Raw genomic sequence first — 20,716 nt, 5'->3', positions numbered from 1 at the left:
AATAGATACAGGGAAAGCATGGATCATGTGTGGCATCAGACAAACGATGTCCAGAGTTGTTGCAGCCCCTCGGGTAGTTTTGAGAGAATTTGCAGCCGCAATCTCATCCTTCCAATTCACTGCTATCAGTCTTTTAGTTGTCTGCTTTATAAAACTTTATTTGGTTCCCTCAGCACTTGCTATTTTTCTATTTGTGCCTGATTTAGTTTGGCCCCATGTTCTGTTTTCAGGCAATTTATTTTTAAAGTATATAAAAAATACGAGGAGCCAGAAGGAGAAGTCTGCAATTTCCCACAGAGCACAGGAGTTTTTACACAATATCACTCAAAGAGGATAAAATAGTGCAATAGTTGGATTATTACAATTTCGGTTCTTTTGAATAGGACGACTCTAAATTATCTACAGTACCCGTGGCGGAAGAAAATTAGCTCGTCTTTTCCTGACAATTGGAAAAATAGGTCCACAAAATATCATCACACTTATTTTTTTTTAAATCAGAGCTTTTATTGCCGAAAACCCACCTCGACCTTTTATACTGAGGAAATTTTAAAATTAAGTTTCCACAAAGAAAAAAGTTGAATCTGCTGCGAGGTTTTAAACAAACTGGACGGTGTATTTTCTCTAACAGAAGAAGGAACAACTACACACTGTGGTCTCGTTCCATTTCTCTGTCGCTCTGAGCTACGTCGCACGATTCCCTGACACATTTGAAAAAAGTGAATATGTCTGGTGATGTCACGTTAACAAAGCAAACATAAATGCAACACTGAGGATTGTTGTAAGGTATTATTCAGATATTCCTATTATTTATAATCACTGACACTGAAATCCATCAGAGGACATCCATCACTGGAGAGAAACTGTCAAATCTGGAAAGGATTGTGCAGCGTCATCAAGAAAGTGTCTCTAAAGTTGGTCAGCTGGAGGGAATTTAAATATTGTGACAAGGGCTGATTTTCTTGATGCATTTTTTTTAGCAAACGCTAGCTGTAGATGAGGGGGAAGCCATTTGAAGCCCGACTGTCAGCTCCTCTGACACCAGGGTCTATAATCCTATGAGAGATATCTAAAGCCAGACTTGGGCTTCCATGAAAAAAAAAAAGTAATTCTCTTTTAAATGCTTTAAACAAGAGGCTGGATTTGACAAACGTGGCCACTTTCCTCTGTTATCGTGGACGCAGGGACTGACCTATTTGGATTCTGTTTTGGAGAAAAGGGGGATTTATATCAGAGGGATTTATATTTTTTTAGTTATGGTTATATTTTATTGTATTTCAATACAATGCAACGTGTTACTGATCCTTGCAAGAAGCTGACATTTTGCTTTTCTCAAGGCTACAGCTCATGATTTAAATGTATTTTTCCTCTCATCGATCTACTCAATAGCACAGTGTGTCTGCAAATGTATTAAACAGGATAATCTGAAAAACCACGTTGACATAAGTATTCAAATTCTTCAGATTTAGCTCAGGTGTCTGCAGATGATGTCTGATGTTTGTAGACCTTGACTGGTGTCCACTTGTGGGGAATTCAATTGATTGGTCATGGGCAGGAAAGACACACACAAACCAAGCCCTGTGATATCTTCAGCACTGAAGGTCCCACAGAGTCACAGTAGCCTCCAAAATCCTTAAAGCCCTCACAAGGAGATTTGAACTGGTGGTGAAACGGTCTTATATTGCTGCCTCTTTATGACCTACAAGAGCAAATGAGACAACGAGGGAGAACATTTGCTTTATCTTTAAACTATTCACAATGTCTGTCTCTGGGACGGATTACCCGCAAAGTCAGAGCAACACTCCACGACAGTCAGGCTGGAGAAGCCTATGTTTAGGAGGAGGAAGAGGAAAGAGAAGAGGGGGAAGCGAGCCAGGCCATGCTAAAGGTTAACCCGTCTAGACCAGCGTCCCCTTCTCTGTTCCTCGCCAACTCCAGGTCTCTTACAAACAAGATGGATGAGATAAGAAAGAGAGTTACTCTGCATTACCTCATGCATCCTGCAAACAGCTGTGTGTTATAGTGTGGTTTGATGTTCCAGCCAACTTTAAGCCCCTACACATTGAGCGTCTTGGTATTGTCTCAGGTGGGATATTCCATTCGGCCACAAGAGGAGGGGGAAGTATGGATTCCTTGTACCTGTATAAATGTATTTAATACTCTTGTTAAATCAGTTGTAATCTTGTTAGAAGACTGAAGGTTTTCAGTGGAAACACGAACACTTTTGTCCTCAGAGGCGGCGAAAATCAATGAAAATGAAAAGTTCCTTGTAGGACATTTAAAGAAAGAAGAAGTCTGCAACAAACAGGAATCCACACAAATGGCCGTGATTCAAATGTCTCTTCATTGTGGTTTAGCTACGCAACTTAGCTGTTTTTGTCACTTGAGGGGACGCTCTTTATTCTAGATGCTGATGCAGAAACTCCAGGTGAGCATCTGCCAAAAAAGCTTCTTCATTAGCAAGGCAGACGTACTGATATGTATTTTCAAATATTAACGTATGTAAGGTGAGAGTTATCCTAAGTTTTGGCTCCATGAAAATATATATTTTTAATGCCTTTAGATCACAGTGCTGGGACGGGGGGGGTGGGGGGTGGGGGGGCACACATTTAAGTGTATGACATCTCTTTAAACTTTGCCATATATGACCTTTAAATAACTTAAAGGTATAGTTAGATAGATAGGGTATTCAGCTGCAACATGACACTTCACCACTAGATGTCACTAAATCCTACACCCTGAACCTTTAAGCTACATAACTTGGTTGTTTGTGTCACTTTTACTTTACTTTTATTTTTTAATTCCCCAGATGTGAGCACCTGCCACAAACCCTTCTCCACCCTATACCCCCTTGAGCAAGGCATGCACTGCAGCAGAAACGTACTGGATGTGTGTTTTGAATCTTTCTTTTCTAATGATGATGAGCATGGTGGTGGTGATGGTGATGGTAGACTCCCCGCCCACCCCCACCCCCCTTGTATTATTCAAGTGGAGAGCACAGAGCCCGGTGACGTCAGAGAAGTCGCCGAGCCGCCGCCGCCGCTGAGCCCGAGAGTCGGAGGAGGAGGAGAGGGAGCGAGCCGCTGGATGTGGAGCTCGGACTGTGGAGCTTTTTTTCTCTTCTTCCTCTTCGGGACTGGTCGGACTTCTTCTTCTTCCTCTTCTTCTTCATCTTCTTCTTCTTCATCTTCTTCTTCCCTCAGAGTGAGTAAAGTAAACCTCTCCCTGCCTCCATGTCTTTCTGTGACTCCTGAGATTCCTCCACTGCTGCTACACGGAGTTAGCTGTGCACTTCCTCCGCTGCTGCTGCTTGCTGCTTGCTGTTGTTTGCAGGGGGTTGTGTGTTTGTGACTTTAGTTCGAATCCCTCTCCTGCGTTGTGTTACTGCCGCCGCTGCTGTGTTCCCACTCCGGATCTAACGGGAAACTTTAGTTGCGCAAGTCCGCGCAAGGTGGACCGAGCTACCGCGACGAGTCCGTCTCCTCTTCACGGAGGGAAACACATCTTCCATCCTCCCCCAGGCGACACTTTAAAGTTAACACACAACAAAACAATGGAGGGATTACGTGGATCCGTGTGCGTCACCCCCCCCCCCCTCATTCTGACCCCCTTTTCACTGGGCAGTCGCGTGCGTGAGCTGGGTCACTACTCGCTATTGATGGAGGAATAACGGTGCTCCTCACGTGTCGGACCCTCACTCCGCCGGGGGGGCTGCGTGGAAAAGTTTCCTCATGCGTCCGTTAGAATATCATGAAATGGTGGGAATATCTTTAATACGCGTCTGGTGCATTTCTGAGACGTGTTTGTTGTTGTTCCCTCAAGCAGAACATGTAAAATAATGAAAATAATGAAAATACATGAGGTGGGGTGTTTTTTTTATATCTTGCAAAAGGTCCTTGGATGAGTAATTAAACCTAAATCCTCTCCTGCAGAAAGTCTCTCTACATCTCACACTGTTTCCGATCCGGAGTCACATCTGTTCTGCTCTGTGACCAAACATGACACATCTCCCGAGGCTCGGGTTTTTTTTCTACACTTTGGCTCGTATGTGCTGTGACCGTGTGCAGCCTCCATATGGATCATGCATACATGCATGCACACGCGTGTGTGTGTCCCTGAGCATGTAGGGCAAGGCTGTTGGAGAGCATCTCTTGTATTATTTACTCGGTGAGACCCTCTGTGTGCTCGGTCGGTGCTTCTTCGCTTCTCATCTTCACGTGTCATGATATTTTGTCTGTGTAATTTGCAAAACCAGAGGCTTCAGTCTGGTGTCAGTTTTGCAACTTGTGTGCTGTGTGTTTTTTTGAAAACTTCTCTAATGGCTGCACGAGTCAGTGCTTTGAGGACTCAGGAGCATCTGTCACTTGTAGTTTCTGTTTTTCCCTTAGTTCTCCTTTTCTCGGGCAGAGGAGGCACAGATTTCCTTTGGTTGTGAAACAGAGGGATTGAGGAAACCTGTTGAAGTCAGCCATTTGTAGACACATTTGCAGTTTCCCAGTCTGCCTCTGAACTGGTTGATGGTGTAACGTCCAGTGGACGGTCTGTGGATTATTTCGTTCCCAGCCACTAGAGGCAGTAATTGAATAGCTGTTCTCCAAGTGGCTCATGTAGTGTCTGCTGTGAAAAATCTGCATGAATTAGCCTGTAGGCTTCTGTTAACTGGAATTCAAAGGGACGGCTTTCAGTTTCTCTCGCTGCTTTACAGCACTAAAACAATGTGGTCATGGAGATCTGAAATTAAGAAGCATCACATAAAGGTCACATAAATTAAACAATAGTCTTTGTTCAGCTGGAGAAGTCTGGGCACCCAGTGTGATGCCACCTTTTGTTTTTATTGAGCTGGATGAACTTTGGCTTAACACAAGATTAACATTTTCTCATGTTCAGCACACGGTTCATTTCTATGTATGAATATTTGATGGCTCATAGTATGCTCTCTCTCTATTTTGTATCACTGTTATTGTTTTGTGAGTATATGTATGCTTTGGGAACTCTAGTTATCTACCTCTGTAGGTAAGTTTGTTTTTTACGTATTATTAAAACAGATCACATCATGAGTATACAGTTGATTGAGTAAGTTGAACCCTGGCAGAGACACTGGCTTTAAGAGACTCGCCGCCGAAGATCAGCGAGGAAATGGGCGGGTGAAAGTGTGTGTGTGTGTGTGTGTGTGTGTGTGTGTGTGTGTGTGTGTGTGTGGGGGGGCACAATCAGTCACCCGCTGAGCTGAATCAGACTTCTCCTGACAAGTCTTGTTATCAGTGTTGTTACTACGAGAGGCTCAAACTGTGTGACACTGTGCCTCTCCTCGGTGTTGTTCCTCCCTGAAGCCTAATATCCTGAATCGTAAGAGGAGAAATGATTAGTGGAAATACAATCTGCTCCCGTTTTCATAATTGATTAATTGTTTCAGTCATTTTCTGAGACAGAAATGAAAAAATCCTCGAGGGTTTGCTGCTCGTCTTTGTCTGTGGCACTCACTCCTCAGGCTGAATTATTATTTGTCACTGTTTGGTTTGCAGGGTGAAAATTATACTATGAGTTTTTTGACAACATGAAACTTCATATCAAGTATATTTATATAAATATAGATATATTATATTTAGAATAGCCCAACAGATGTATCTGTTATGTGTGTTTGTTTTTTTGTAATAATAGTTTAAGCTTTAAGATGACAACAGGGAAGCTGACTTTGACAAAGCTTAGGCTCCTCTACAGGTGGGAAACCTAATCCACATGAATATCAATTTTCACAGCATCCTTCACAGGCCATAATAAATGAGTGAGCATAAATATATCACACTAACATCTCCGAGGTCATGACTGGAACTGTTTGTCTTTGGCGAGTCGTCTGATGTCAAATGGTAGTTTTGATAATGATGCTAATCGCAGCGGATTTTAGCCAAAACAACTTTCTCAAATAAATATTAGTACTGGCTTGCTTTGCACAGATAGTACTTCCTGCCTCGTGTCCAACTCTGCAGTGAGTTCATGCACAAACACATCTTGTTGGTCAGTATTTATTATGTCTGTTGTTTTTTTTGGCATCGTGTTCCATGTAAATAATCTGCTCTGTTAAGGTTCTTTGAAACAAAGTTCACTTTGCCTGGTTTCTTATTACTAACAAGGTTCACTCACTACAAAACGTAATTGTTTAACATGGTCTCAGTTGGATTGTGTCCTGTGAAAGCTACTTGTTGACCAGACAAGACAACGGAGAATGTTCATTTTATCTAAGAACATTTGTCTTTGTAACTCATCCAATTAAGCTTCCGACTATAATGAGGCTCGACTTTGACCTTTTCTATCGGTGCAAGTGCCTCCTCAGAAAACTAGGCACACTGGCTCGTCTTTGACTTTAACAAGTAATTACTGTAACAAGTAATTGTCCAATTGTCTTGTAAATGGACAGATATCTGCTTGTCTTGTCTTGACAGTCACAATGTTACTGGTCAGCAATGGTTTACAACAGTTTCCCTCCCCCCTGACTGGGACCTGACGGGCAGACAGATCGGACCACCCTGAAGGACATGTTGATCTACTGCTTTATGTTATTTTATTTTTAATTTTTTTGTATTTCTAAGTCTCTTTCTCTGCTACTGTAATGTTGACAGCACTCGTATTTCACCGCTCCTGCATGCACTCAGTGGGCTCAGCAGACACTTCATGTACCAGTGCCACGATCCCACAGTGACTGATTACATCATTACTATCTGCCCTCGCTCTCGATTCCTCACTGTCTCGTATGAAAAGTCCTTTCCACACTTAGCTGTTGGAGAGCAGAGGTGACTTCGGCCTCGTTCACCATCAGAAACCATCTTTCATCCACGAGGACCATAGCAGCTGTTACCTCTGGATTCACAACAGAGCAGGAAGATCACAATGCTCCTCATCGCACACTACAGGGTTTTTAACCTAATCAAGTCCCTGTCAAAACAAAATCCTCCTTATAGGCCAAAACAACAGCAGTGACTTGCCTGCGTCAGGATAATTGATATTTTTGTCTCCCTGGGTGAAAGTGTTGACACTCGAAAAATGTCAGAGCCTCCAGTGTCACCATCTCTGTGATTGAATTAATCTACTCAGCCGTTTTCATACATCCCAATTAATCATGGGCATTGACAAATGAGACGGCTGAGGGAGCTTTGGGTCCGTCCATGCTGCTGCCTGTTCAGAATCGTGTCCTGTTTCTTCTTTGTCATTTTGTCTTGGATGAGACTGGCGTTCTCTCGTTAACTAGAGGCTCCTTTCAAGTGCTAATGCGTCTTCTTTTTTTTTTGTTGGGTTCCCAAGATGTGTCACTCTGTACGTTTATTAAGATCCACAAAGAGGAAAAAAAAATACATTAGAATATTAAAAGTCCTAGACACTTAAAAAGGTATAATTTACTGTCAGAGCTTTGATGTTAGAGCTGAAAATAATACTTTTTCGTGCCTGCAGCAGAAATTAGGGCTGTGCAGCGCCAGGATTTCACACTGTGACGGATTTTGAAGAGTTTTCAAGTGAATTGATGACATTTATACCCGTGGATCCAGGATACGTTCACAGACAGAATACTTGCTTGCTGCCAATATTACACAACCTGTTTCATGCAGTGACGAACAAGTTTATAATTTACAATGTCACATCACAACAGATTAATGACATCACACAAGACGGGCCAACCCAGCATCTCCCTCCTCTCTCTCGGTGTTGACTTTGTTTATGGGGGACACTTAAAATGATAATAATTCCCAACAGGAAGGTTTTAGGTTCGTATGGAAACTGAACACTGAAATCCAGCAATATAAAATAACTCTAATGTTTGGTTAACATTGTTTGGTTAACATTGTGTGTGTCGGGGGTCAGTCCACTTCCAGCAGGTAGGATCTACAGTAGAACAGTACACTGAATAGACTGTATGTGTGTTTCAGGGCATGGGTTTGACAAAACATGCAATATGAAGGTTTTACCCTGGTCTGCAAACATGTGATTCATTTCACTAGTTTCCTTCCTTTTTAGACCAAATGAAGTCACATGTTTATAGTGTAGTTTAGTCTAGTCGTAGGTTTCTGAGGTGTTTTTATCTGCCAGGTCAGAATCGACCAATCCAAACTTAAGTCATACATAAGTCAAAGGTAGTGACAATGTCTCTTCTTCTTCTTGGTTTATTCAAACACTTCTTCTGAATACATTTACATGTGAAAACAGTTGGGTTTACGTGGACCTTGATATGTCAGTAAAAGACGGGATGAGGGTGATTTTAAAAGAATCGTGACTAGTAACAGAAAGTGGACTGTTGACAGGAGCTGCTTAAAAAAGCCAAATCATTCGAGGGTAAATAAAACTTTTAAACAAGCGAATGAAACAAAGTACTGATGACAACCTTCAGCATGATAAATGACCCATCTTTTTACGCTTTGCTCCTTGGATGCCACACTACAGACCAGAAGTGGATTAAGGTCTAAACAGGATCATAATTCAGTACTTTCTGTGCAGCTTAGTTTCCTCACGGCCCCTGACTGTGGTACCAATGATCCGTCTCATTAGTCCGTTCTCCGTAAGCTGTACATATGGTCAAAGTTGAAATATCCTGGGGAGCAAACAGAATTGTGATAATGATATATAATGATAATGATGATGTGCCTTTACCATGATTCATAAACAATACCTTCTGTGTGTAATGTGGTGTGAAACCCGAATGGTCCTGCAATCAAAGCTTAATTAAATCAAGTTTGAAAGTTAATCTTTTAATGCTTATTAACAGACGTTATCTTCGCCTCCATGTCAGTAACTATGGCTACTCCGTGAATTTATACACATTTTATTCAGACTAGGTTTTTTATGGTCAATCGCTGTCTCAAGATAGCAACGTGTCACCGATGTGCTTCACCACACCTGTTCTGAAAACCACCACATTTATGGGTGCTCAAAAGGCTGCGGGTTTGATGCCAAAACTGTGTCGGTGTGAAACTTGCACAGTCACTTGCATTATACTTGTTGCCTCTTTGCACCAGGTGTTAAGATATGGTCCTATTTGTCTTTAACCTTTAACCACAGCCCGTTAAACCTTATCTTGTGAGGTGGACAAGAGAAGGTGCATGAATATAAAATGTGTGTCTGTATTCATAACCATCTGTTGCCAATTGACATTTGGAGGAAATATCTCGGACTGTCTGCGGGATATGCCAGAATGTAAGTAAATCACGGCTCAGACAAGGGGAAGGCAGTGATGGAGAAAAATGAGCCGGCGAGCGTTGGAGAAGAAAGCTCCCATCAGCCTCATTACGTTATTGCTTTCAAAATGGGACTTCAGGCTTTCTGGGATTCGAGGCAAATCCCTGCCACTAATTTTGTTTGATCTGGTCTATGGCTTCCTGAGCAGCCCTGCATGCTGGCTGCTGTTTCTGTCTATGTCATACTTTCTAGCTTAGTTGTACAGTTTCAGATTATTCATTTAATTATGAATTTTCTTTATTCTTCTGAATGAGGATTGCTTGTCATAGATTGGACACATAAGGTTGTGCGTTTTGATTAATGAAAGTCTCTATGCAATGCAATTTCCTGATGAACGTGCGTCTGCCTGTGTAGGGGACGAGCCAATGGGAAGGGAGACATGGCTTTTTGCAATTAGCGCTCATGGCTATCAACATTTAACAGTGATGGTCAGTGTGAATGGAGTCAGCAGGCACGGACCGAATCCTAAATCAGCTGGCCGTTTTGACATTTTGCATCTCTGTCCTTTATCACACCAGTGAGCTCTAACACATTTAAAGGAGATGACCTTTAATTTGCTGTGCAAATCAAAGCTGTTAAACTCAAAGCTGTTAACCGTCCGTTAATAATCTGAAATATTTCCAGTGTCAATCCATAGGGGTGATGCATATTTTTCGTTTGGTGGTACATTTGTATTCCTACTGCTCCGTGTACGATCAAGACCCTTCGGCAGCTCATTCAACTCATGGCTTCCCCACAGTGTGGTGCAGATTTAGTTATCCACTCAGACATGAAAGCCTCAATTCCCCTCGCTCAAACATCCAATGGAAAAAAAAAAACCTAGTGGCTAAAATAAAATGCATTTCCAAGAAGGTCTTGGAAATCCAATTAAAAACAGAACAGCTGCACAAAGCATCTGAAGGACAACTGGCTGATTCTATGTCAAATCAACAGATAAAATGCAGCAAAACTATTCAATGCTCATTGAAAACCAAACAGAGAAACATTCTTCGTTTAATACAGCAAGTAACTGATAAACAAAGTCGGACAAAACCCATGAACACCATGTCTGACACCTTGGTTTTAGGGTAGTATGTGATTATTTTGTGCATTTTCTAATTAAAATGCTGTTCCCGCATAACTCTGAAATGTTGAAGTTCCTAAGAAAGTATTATAACGTGAGTATTATATAAAAAAAAACTATAAGATCTGAGGATCAGTGTGAAGATATACAGAAGTGGACTCCAGAGCATGAAATAGTTTTTAAATCAGTTTTCAGAGAGCTATAATTTGACAAAGACATCAAAGACATTAAAGACACCTTATAATGGAGAACAATCCCTGGAAACTTCAAGCATGTAGCAGGAAACTTAATGACCTACGGAACTTTCTGATAAATCAGCAACACCCGTTTGTTAGCGTCACAACCACTTTTTAAAGTTTCTCGTCTCAGAAACTACAGAAGATACAAGCAACACATTGTCCAAACTACTACTTGGGTAAATAATGGGTTAGTTTGGTTTGTGATATGAATATATAATCAATAAGCAAATCGAATGTGTTTAGTTGGCTACCTCTGCCAAGGGGCTTAAGTTTCCATCCCTGTCAGTGTGTTTGTTGGTGTGTACAAACTATTGGACTGATTACCGTGGAACTTGGTGAAACTGTGGGTCACTTATTTTTTGGTTTCTTTAACTTTGCGGGCGCTTTTTTAACAATTCCCTTGATTTCTCAGCGAATAATTCATGGGTCTTGATGACAAAAAATAAGACATGATATTTATGAGCATGTGCAATTTGGTGCAGATCCAACTGAAGATCTGGGTCAAGTAGATTTAACTGTGGCAGAGGGGACTGTTTTCCCGGGGTATGCACTCTACTGAGTGAATGACCCAACTGTGAGACATCCACTAAGAAGCTGGGGTGACTCAAGATTTTGTTTGTCTTACTGAGTTTCTCATATTGAGTATGGAATTAGGCAGAAACATATGCAGGACTGGACTGGACATGTGGGCAGTACCAGTTGCATAGTTTTAATAAGTTCCCAGTGGTGGTAGTGGGATTTCTATATACTTACTCAAATGAAAGTTATGTAACTTGAATTACTGCACTGTGGTTGTATCTCTCTGCCAACCAGTGCAGTTTCCGTGAACATATTTCCCACAGTTTTTTCCATATTCATTTAAAGTCACTGTGACCTTTGCTCACTGAAACGTTATCACTTCATCTTTGAGTCCAAGTGACAACTGATGAAAAATTGAAGAAATTCCCTCAAGCTTGAGATCACATTCAAGAGCCACCCTGACCTTTGACCTTTGGCTATCCTTGAGCCCAAGTGAATGTTTGTGGAACAAGTGGAAGGATCCTTGACGGCGTTCCAGAGATATTACCATCTGGCCAATGGCTATAGCCGACGCAGAGGCATAAAAATGTACAATTTGTTTATATGAAGACTGTTTTGCCAAGACAAGACAGTTAACTGTGTGGTTTTGAGGTTGTTTTCCATTGCTGAGTTTGTGTTCTCACCTTCATGTAACAGACATGCATCAGTGTTTTCTGTTTCCCTCTCTGGTCACAGATATATTGTTATGGGCATGTACAATATTACTGTTTGTTTTTAGAAACCGTGTCACCTTCACATATTCTATCTACCAGCTGTCTGACAGGTTTCACTTTTTAAACAGTCAAAAGATAAAATGACCTTTCAGTAAATATCTTGGTAGCAATAAGTATAAACAAATCTAAGACATCCTTATCCGAAACATATCTTAAAAATGTAATATCTGCTAATATGTTGTCATTTATGTTTTTTTTTGTGAAAATCAATATGAGGATTTAAAACCAAAAACCAAAATCCAAAACGTAGAAAAACAGTCTTGAATCCAGTATAAAAATAACTATATTAAAGAACAGTAGAAGTGAAGGAAAACCTTTTAGCTGCTTGCAACTAAAACAGCTTTAAGATAACTCCTGATTAATCTGATTAATGGATCTAAGTAGTTGACATAAAAGTATGTATAGATCTTCTGCTTTCTCTTGTATCATACGGACAGTTTTACATAAGACACAGCCACTAATGAGCTGGTTAGATGAAGAGGTGACAAGCATGTGATGCATAATATACTGAGACATTTGGAGGAGAACATGGAGATCTGGGTTTCAGACATTAGCCTCAACTAGGCTCCTCCATGTATTTCACTTTGTCTGTTAATGAAACGCACTGTGCACTGCAAAGGCTTTTGATATCCACATTTCATGTTACATCACAGATTCTGCTCAGCGTTTGTGCAGCTGACGAACATCATTCAGATCTGATGGCTCTGAGCAAATTGGACAAGCAGACAGACTAACACTGGTGTTTCAATTAGGCTTTTTAACGCATGTCTTCTCGATCCAGCCCCCGAAGAGCTGACTGACACGTGCGCCCATGCACGGATTCCCCAGCTAACTCAAGAAGTCACCCCCCTTGCAAAAAGGACTGTTTTTTATGGCTTTTTTAAAAATTTCTTGATGAGTACCATTCATTTTCAAGGGGGCAAGCCTCAGTGCTTTGCAGCTGGCATTTTTTTGGAATCCACCATTATCCTCCTGCTGGTAATGACTTGGCAGAATGATGTGTTTTTTATTAGTATTGTTTAGCACTTTAGATGGGAGACTGGTTTCTCTGTTCATTCTCTGAGTAGACTGCGTATCTCATCCTCGCAGGCCTGAATGGCTATTTATGTGCCGTGGATGTTTTGCCAGGGCGGCAGTCTGGAGGAAATACTTATACTTCTCAAGTGCATTATTTATTTACTTCTACACTATCAGCCTGGAAGCTTCCCCCATAAAACATCATTCACATTAAAAGTAATGAGATTTATTTGGGCTCATTACAGTTCTGTCTCCCTGTGCATACATTTACTATTACTGTTGTTTGGGCCACACACACACACACACACACACACACACACACACACACACACACACACACACACACACCACACACACACACACACACACACACACACACACACACACACACACACACACACACACACCAGTCTCTGGAACACGCTTCTTCAGTTCTGCCATTTATCCAGTATTTTTAGATGAAATCCAACCAGACACCACTTTTTTCATTTGCTGTATTAAATCTGGCGTGCACCCAAAGCCACTTCCCATGCATCTGACGTTCTGTCAACTTTCCAACTCGTCTTCCCTCCAGCCAATGGAAATCACAGTAATTGAATAACAAACCCAGAGGGGATGGCACCGTTTGGTAAGGAATGACAGACATCAAGTGGTTTCCCATCCACTTGTGTTAATGCCAGTTTTAACTTAACAAAAAATATATATAGAGAAATACACGACGCACGTGATTTATAGTTAAATGTTCACTGAAAATTGACATTCCTTAAATCAATTTATATATATATTATTCCCTGTTTCGGGGTCTCCACCAATGTTACTATCTATCTGAAGCTGTTAATGCTTCTGTGTGTCCACCAGCTAGTTGCTAAATGTGTCTGGTTGCTGTGAACTGAAGGTTGTGGGCTGTAACATTTTAACAATGAGCTTCAAGGCTTTATAGAGCTGGGTTCACATAGTTCTCTAGATCTATTGATAATATGAACACATAGTTTCTATATGCCTTAGCAACGTTTTTGTTCTGGAAATGTTTGATTTTGTCTTTCACATTGTATTTTATAGCTGAGAACTTTATATTTAACAATTCTGTATCATGATATATCAGTAAAAACAAAAAACAAAATGAAAATTGGTAGTAAAAGTCCAGTGTATCCCTGAAACAACATAAGAACAAGACCTCTCATTACTTTGTTAGTGGCATTTAAATCTTCAATCGGATGTAAACATATAAACGAAGATGACGGGCAGGGAAATTCAATAAAAATAAAAACTTAAAAAATAAAAACCCATCAAAATTCCCGAGGTGGTAAATGTAGATTATTTTCAGTCCCCTGCTTTGTTGTGTCTTTGCTTTATCTTAGCTCACCAGCTTGGTTGGTGGTTGTTTAGAAAGCTTGTCTGGCAGTAAGGCAAAAAAAATGAAAAACGAGGCCAGTGAGGAAATCCAGTGTGTAATTGCAGCGCTGACAGCCGTCCGGTGTTAGCTCCCTGTGCCGGGGCCGAGATACAGACCTGGAGGGAGACTCCTCGGAGGCTGTTGATGCAAGCTCGGGTTGGATCCTGTAGAGTCTCGTTGGCCCGCTGCCACAGGAGCTGAGATCATCGGGGAGTGGACACAGTGGGTGGTACATGTCGGAGTAACATCCAGTGGAATGCCAGGAGCTCATTTCCCATCAGAACATTATATCGTAACGAGACGATCCAACGAGTAACGAGTTATTTCATTTATGTTTATGGTTCACTCATTGAATGAAAAACTCCAATTTGTACAACACTATATTGAGAGAGAGAGAGAGAGAGAGAGAGAGAGAGAGAGAGAGAGAGAGAGAGAGAGAGAGAGAGAGAGAGAGAGAGAGAGAGAGAGAGCACTGCACACACGTTGCGTTAATGATCTATTATGCTATTAGAAGAGTAAAGAAATTGAGATCATTGTGTTGGGACAAATTAGATGCCACCGTCTTATTAATAATTGGAAAACATGGCAACCGCTACACCGCAGCAGAATCTAATAGTCTGGATGTCTACAGATACGAGCAATTGAAGGAAGAAAATTGTGGGCGGGAAATTCACACTTACATGTGGCATAATAATAAAATCTAGGCTCCGTGATTAACTATCTGAAATTATTAAGAGTCTGTTTTACTAGTTTGATATATTTCACTATGATAAAGTCAGATTGCATTTATGGATGGAAAGAGAGAACAGTGATAGAGACAGTTTGTGGCTTTTTCACTTGCTCAAACCGTCCAAAAGTAATTTTTAGATCATAATTCATGGATCTTGATGAATAAAATCTGGCGTGTTAAGGAGACTCTCAGCAGAGGTCTGCTCTCTACTGAGGGAGAACATAACGTTGTATAATGTTAGAGTAAATCATACACCACACTGTTTGGGCACAGCTAATACAAAACAAACAGTAACATTCTCTCTGCAGATTAATGAAAATGTTTGTCAGACTAGTTGAGAGACAAAAACAGCACATGAAGCATGAAGATATTTGTTGCACCTGGTTTTATGATGATTGCTGAAAAACTGTTGAAAATAATAAGTAAGAAGGAAAGAAAGAAAATTGAATAAAGAAATCTCAAGTTATTCTTCTTGTAGCTTTAGGAGAAATGTAGTATTTCAGCCAAAATACATTTTTGAAGTTAGAATTTTCAAATTGTTCTTGCGGCAGAGCAGTGGGTTCAAGGGCAGAAAGGAAAAGCAGCGATAACAAAGTGAGGCCTCGATTCTTTATTCATTAAACAAACCAAACACTGCTTTCAAACTTTCCCTGTCATTTGGTAAATTGGAAGTCAGACGTTTCAGACACTTAGCCGTGGGCTTTTGGTCACAGTGGTTTGACCAAAGGAGTGATTCTACTTCGAGGGGGGGGTTGGAACAAAATGTCAGGGCTTGGTTATGCTCTGAAGCCTTTCAGTTAAATTTGCTTTGGCATATTCTTTGATAAATCTGCTGTGGGTGCTGTTGGACGTCTGTCAGTTTTAATCCAATGTGCCCTGTGCTAAGTTGTGGGAATGCCCCACAGACTATATCTGCGTGACAGTTTATCATAATAATAGGTATTGATATTCTACCTGTAGTGTGCGGTGTACAGGTTTTACTAATGCCCCTTCCCAAGCTCACCCACTCACAAACAATGGGCATTCAGCCGTCACTGTCGTTTTCTCAAAGCACACATTTTCCCCAACCTTATCTCGACCTTTAAAAGCCAATGTCCCAACTTTGTCATTCGTTTTCAGCGGACCGGGCTCGTCCTCTTCCCTCGCTGGCTCCTTTTCTTCTGCCACACTTTGCTGTTTCGCCCCCTAATTGTGTCGCCTTCATCTGTCACGGCCGTCTCGCTGTCAGAGAGGAACAGGCAGTGATGGATGCTAATCACTTTCCCTGTGTGCCCGTCCAGCCCGCGGCCCTCTGCGACAAGCTCAGCCCAGGCTTCCCTCCTTAAGCCTGTGAATAAATGAGCCGCTCTCCTCATTCCTAACACCTTTGTCCCCGTTGGTAATATACCTGTACTCAGTGTAATTGCCTCTGAACAGATGCAGTTGTTATTTCATTTGAAATTCAACTCATAAATATATTTTGTCTCAGCATATTTGCTGACTGGATCATATTCGGTAACTTGGAAATGAATTTGAATATTAGCTTTGTTGTTTATTATCAGAAATCAGAAGCCGGCTGGTTTCTGACTCCCAGACAGTGTACTGGGTTTAATGAGTGTTTCTCTGCAGTGCGGGGATTGGAATTCTGAAAAATCCATTTCCAGTAATTGAGCTGCTGACTTCCTTTGTCAGAAAACATTTCGAGCAATTAAATATTGATGAGAATCACTCACGGCTGCATTGGATAGAGAACATTAGCTGTCGAACTGATACTGATTGATAAGGTTCTTCCAGAAACTTGGTGGAAATATTGACCCATGTGTTAAAGGGGGCACGGGGGGTGCAGCGGTTGGCAGTGTCATCTCACAGCAAGAACTGTCTGGGTTTGACCCTCCTGGCCGACCGGTGTGGAGTGTGCATGTTCTCCCTGTGCCTGCGTTTCCCTGGCTTCATTGCACAGCACACAGACAGGCGTTAAATTAAAGACCCCCACTAGGAGATTTTTACTGGTTATGAAATGGTCTTGTTTTAATTTTGCTGCCTCTTTATGACCTAGAACAGCAAATGAGACAACCAGGATGAAAATTGGCAGGAAAAGCCAATGTTTAGGCCGAGGGAGAGGAAACTGGGGAAGAAGCAAGCCGGGCTACGCACTAGGCTAAAGGCTAAAGGCTAAAGGCTAACTCGTAATACAGACCAGCGCTCCAGAGTCTCTTACAAACAAGATGGACACCACACCCTGACACGCAGCTGGGTGTGTGATCTTTATTTTACATGAATATGTTGAGTAATTAGATCTTTTTGACTCTGAAATATTGGTGACTGTGAGCATGGATGTCAGTCCTGTGATAGAGTGCCGACCCATCAGGGTTGTGCCCCGCCTCTCGCCCAATGTCAGCTGGGATTGGCTCTAGCCCCCTGTGACCCTCAGAGGATAAGTGGTATAGATAATGGATGGATGCATTAAAGTAGTAAATCCACGGCAGCTGAACTTTTGTTCTCAAAGACAAAATTAATTCTCCTTTGTGATGGTAGGTTTCCAGACGCCCTTTAACTTTTTGTGTTTTGTGTTTTGAAATACAAAAATGCATCTGATAACCATTTTCAATTGAATTTGCTGATTATTTGCCCCAAACATTTCCCAGAAACAATAAAAACACCTCTAACTTTTTTCAACTCAATAGTTTAAAATCCAATGCTTTTCACTTTACTATCAGATAAGACAATAAACGCAGCAAAAATCAGACTTTTGGAAGAATATAATAGGAATCCTAACAATTCATTTAACAGATTAATTAATTGATATAAAGTTTACTGAAAACTACTCTTAACATTAAAATATTTTAGGGTAAGATGCATCACAACATGGACAGTAAATCATTTTTCCACCACAAGACAGACTCACAGGAACATGTTAATACAAAAAACCTGTATTGAGGGAAACTAAGGATGATAAAGTTGTCAAAAACAGAGCTCTGCCTTATGAAATAGTCTCATCATTCCCCTAAACAAGTTACCTGCCCACAGTGGATTATGGGATACAAAGGGCTGTGAAATATACTGCTATTATGTCCTACACGTTTGGGAAATGAAGGACATTGCCTGGAGCCTGCAGTTAAGTTATTGTCTTCAGAAAGTGGATCAGAAATGACACATCACCCATCTTTACGCAGTCTACGGTTCAGCATCAAATGTTATTCCTTAATTCGTCAGCGCTGGAAAACAAAGGCAGTGACAACTCTTTCCATTTCTCCAATGACTTTGATTCTACGGAAATTAGCATGCTTATTAGCTAGCCTCAATCCCGGTGGTCCATCTCATCACTTTGCAATACTGTAGTGTGCAGTGTGCCCTGAAGAAGTAATGCTGCTTTTATTATAACCTCTTGGCAGGTGACATGCACCCCCACCGGCTGCCAGCAACACACTGTCGGCTGTGCTGCGATGACAGTGATCGATATGTACATTCAGAAAGGTGCTAACCCGAAAAGCCCAGCAGGGAGGTTAGACTTTATGCTAGGGCACAATCTATGTTTTGTATAAATAGATAATTTCAGTTCATACAGTTGTTGTTGTAATGCTGTGGCAAGACTATCAGCAGTGGGATGAATATTATATATAATAAATTGATTAATTATGATAATGTAAGAGATAACAATCTGTTTCTAGGTTGGGGCTTAATGGTTCAACATTAAAAAATCATTTTCACTTGGTTCACATGCTGTTGTTCGGGCCTCACATAGAGTCTGAGCTCTATAAGAATCCTGACTTTTGGGTTGAACGTCTAAATCAAGACGAGGTGGGAGAATTCTGGAGTTGTGTTCCGCTTGCTTAGTTACCCTCAAGGCCATTTCCTGTCACAGCCACTCTGTCCACTGACAGAGAGGGATAGTCCCTGGGGAGATTGTTTTGGCCACTGGCCCAAACATGCAATGAACTTTAAAGTTGGCATGAGGTCTTTCCTTCTTTGTGTGAGAGGAATCCACTCCAGTGAAGTTCAGTTCATGAGTCCAACATGTAGAGCTGAGAGGAAATGTGTTGAAATGCACAACATGCATGTCTCACCTACAGTATACAATTAAAATGATGTCAATATGTTCTGTGAATCCTCTGAGAAAGTTTTGTTTTCATTTTTATATATACATTTACTAAAAGTGAATTTACATCATACTCCAAAAAAACAATATTTGCTGTGTAGTATCAAGTGTAATGTAAGTGTTATTGTGTACTATTAGGTGTAATTAATACATAATAGGTTCACTACCAGAACAAAAAATATATCGAAATTATTCTTCTCCCCCCCAAAAAGCACCTTATAGCCTCACCTTAGTTCGAAGAGAGTTGCCAATATTGCCGTCAGTGGCTGAACTTGGTCTCAGTGAATCTCATTCAGTTGACAGAATGACTGATGTGAATGAGCTTCTAACTTTCTGTCTGCTGTGGTTTCAGCTACGCTTGGATTGGTCGCTGTTTAACAGTGTCGTGGTTGTAAGATCAGGGTTTAAGGAAGTGCACAGCAGCAGATATAGGAAATTACATGGTAGTGAATGGTTAACATGTCGTCTTTATGAGTTTGTTTGTCTGACAACAGAAAGATTAAAAGACGTGAATGACGACAGCCTTATTGGGATATCGTCTGCATTGATATTATGTATATGTGATCACAGAGAGGAGGAGAGAAGCACATAGACAAAGGGCTGAAACCGGTTGACACAATAACATCAGGAATTTGCTACTCAGTCAATTACTTCATCTAGAAACATTAAGCAAGTATTAGTGGGGGCTTTAGCTACCTTCAATTAAAAGTAATTGCAGCAGTTTCCAACTACCTCTTCAATGTGGGGATAATGAGGTCCAGCCATATTGCTCAGCCTAACTGTCTTTACATTACATATCATTTAGCTGACTTCCAATAAGTGCATTCAGCCATGAGGGTATAAACTCAAAACAGCAAGAATCACGAAAGTACATTAGCTTCAAAAGAGCCAAACTACAAAGTGCCACATGTAAGGGCAACTTCACTTAGACCCTCTTCTCAGCCAAGGTTCAGTCGGATGAGATGTGCTTTGTCTCATTGCCGTCCGTCCTTACAGCGGAACACGGTGTTAACAGCGTCACACACTCGCTTCCGCAGGCGACAATAGAGATAATGAAAAGCGATGATTCGCCATCACAGTGGCTCAGACCTCTCATCCGACACGTCCCTGTCAAATTCAAAATCAAAAGTGAAGTCGGCTGTCAACACATCACGGACCGCTGTGATGCTGACGAAGGTCAACAGATTGGAAAGGTCACCCTTTGCCCAGAATAGATTTAGACACCTTCGGAGAAAAAAAGGCACAACTGAGTTTAACCCTCGATAAGAGTCTCCAAGTGAAAGTCTTCTGACTGAATGATGTGGGTGTATAAAATGCAGCTTACCCTCCCTGTGACACTGTGCCGATTCACTCACCAAAGGGCATTTCTCACTTCCCTGACATGTTTATAGCGCTGATTTGAGTCCTTGGAGCTTTTAATTGAAAGGAAAATAATGAATCTATTTCTATATATGGTATATATACACACTCCTATTGCTAAAACTGCAGTAAATCCTCCGTCGTGACAGTTGTAATGTTGAGCATTGATTCAGCTTCATGGTCATCGTGGAGGCAGCGGTTTGTCGTGCTGTAGGAACTCTACTACATTTCTACCGACAGGTGTTTTCTATTATCTTGACCAGTCCATTTATATCGGTTAGATTTATGCTAAAGAGGAGAAACACCTGTTATGTCTTTCCAATAAATTTGGAAAC

General features: G+C 41.2%; 1 protein-coding gene across 5 annotated transcripts in view; it reads left to right on the top strand.

Moving 5' to 3' along the window:
- Window positions 1-2,995: 2,995 nt before the first annotated feature.
- The window catches only part of gulp1a (GULP PTB domain containing engulfment adaptor 1a), a 59,020-nt gene continuing 41,299 nt past the window's right edge, over window positions 2,996-20,716 (top strand). For 3 of the 5 annotated variants that reach the window (XM_035175190.2, XM_035175187.2, XM_035175191.2), the window contains exon 1: window positions 2,996-3,201. The gene's annotated coding sequence lies outside the window, so the exon portion shown is untranslated. The remainder of the gene's footprint in view (window positions 3,202-20,716) is intronic. The other 2 variants (XM_035175193.2, XM_035175192.2) reach the window with 2 other exon arrangements.

The sequence above is a fragment of the Hippoglossus stenolepis genome, chromosome 13 (genome assembly GCF_022539355.2).
Source record: "Hippoglossus stenolepis isolate QCI-W04-F060 chromosome 13, HSTE1.2, whole genome shotgun sequence".
In the NCBI taxonomy this organism is placed as follows: Eukaryota; Metazoa; Chordata; class Actinopteri; order Pleuronectiformes; family Pleuronectidae; genus Hippoglossus; species Hippoglossus stenolepis.
The sequence above is the reverse complement of the archived record's forward strand: the minus strand, read 5'-3'. Positions and strand labels throughout refer to the sequence as shown.